This window comes from Belonocnema kinseyi, chromosome 1, assembly GCF_010883055.1.
Source record: "Belonocnema kinseyi isolate 2016_QV_RU_SX_M_011 chromosome 1, B_treatae_v1, whole genome shotgun sequence".
Lineage (NCBI taxonomy): Eukaryota > Metazoa > Arthropoda > Insecta > Hymenoptera > Cynipidae > Belonocnema > Belonocnema kinseyi.
The window spans coordinates 39,455,036-39,456,894 of record NC_046657.1 but is presented as its reverse complement, the minus strand read 5'-3'; positions in this window follow the sequence as shown (position 1 = coordinate 39,456,894).

The window sequence follows — 1,859 nt, the reverse complement described above, 5'->3', positions numbered from 1 at the left end:
TGCTATTTTCCATCTTAATTTTTTTTTTAATATTCTCATAGAATAATCTTTTTGGTGAATGTTCAGCTCTTTGTTTTTTCTGTTTCTCATAATTGTTATTCCTAGAAAATTCTTTGGTTCTCCAAGGTCTTTCATGTCAAAAACACTTCCTAATTTTTCTTTTATTTCTTCTAACTTGTCTTTGCCATTACGAGCTACCAAAATGTCGTCTACGTTTAACACTAATAACGCCATTTACCCTTCTTCTCTCCGTGTGAATAAACATGGTTCATGTATATCATTTTCTAAACCCAATTTTAATACTTCGTCTGAAAATCGCTTATTCCATTTCTTACCACTAGTTTTAAGTCCGTAAATTGCTTTTTCTAATTTACGTACTTTGTTTTTTTTTCTTTCTTCCTCTTTACGCTCTAACCCTTCTGGTATTTCTATGTATATTTCTTCCTCTAAGATACCATTTAAATACGCAGTTTTCACATCCATTTGCCTTGCTTCTAAGTCATACTTATTTATGATTGCTAATACTGATCTAACTACTGGCAGTCTTAATACTGGAGCATAGGTTTCCTTTAACTCATATTCTTTTCTACCTTTGAATCCTCTAATTACCATTCTACTCTTTTTTTGTCTCCCATTGCTTCATTATAGTTAATCGGATCTTTGTTTATTTTGCAATTAAACCGTGCTTAGATCTTCCTCTTCTAATGTGTTCTTCAATGAATTTTCCACTATATGATCTCTAACCTGAACTTTATCTTCTTCGAGTTTTCTTTTAGTGGAATAATCTAAAATTGTAATATTTACTTTCGATTTATTTATGACTTATCATTTTTGAGCATGAACACCTTCTTTTTCTGAATTTACTATTCTTATTGGTAATATTCGTTTTTTCAGTTCTAGTTTTCTTTCTTTATCTAATGTTAATTTTCATTTACACGGTCTACCTCTCTCTCCTTTGATTTCTATTTCTTTCTTTTTCGATTCTATATGTGTTCCACTTTTGAAATCTTTCATCCAATTTCGTTCATCTACTTCTTCCTCTAATTCATTATTCGATTTGTTCTTTTTAAAACTATCTTTGTACATTATCTTTTCATTAAATCTTACATGTCTAGTTTCTAAAAGTTTTCCTGTGCTAGGATGCCACAGAATGTAGCCTGTTAGAGTGTACCCTACTAAGAAGGATTTGATTGCTCTTTGAGAAAATTTTGTTTCTGTTTTTGGAACTCTAGCAAAAGCTATGCAACCAAATCGTTTAATTTTTTCTAAATGACAATTTTTTCCTGGAGCAAACTTCTGAATCGGAATACAACCTCTTTGCTCCCTCCTAATCGCAGACACATGTTTTATTGAAGTAGGGTTCTGTTTTAATTCTTCAAGAATTGATGGTTCGTTTGCCTTGTCATGTGTCATCGATTGTTCGGGTTGTTTATTACTTCGCTGGTTCACTAGTCTGACTCTACAGTTGTAATTTTCGTAATCTAAATTTTGCGATTCATTACCGTTGTACAAAGACGACTGGGACTCTCCGGTCCCCTCCTGATACGCGAACACCGGTGACACACAGTGACGCATGCGCGTCCACATCCATCCATACACCCATCAGCAGGGCCGTGTCGATGGAGTACTTTCTAACATAATAATTACTGATAAATATTTCACTAGACCAACAGTAATAATTTTTATTTAAAAAACATTAAAACGAAATTACTTAAACAAATTCCTTTTGTTTAAATAATTGAAAATAGATGACCTAATGTCCATAAATATTCCACTAGACCATACTTTCGATACTTTCCCCTCACATTTTTTCAAACTCTAAAAAATTATATCAAACACTCAAAAAGTGATTTTTCCTC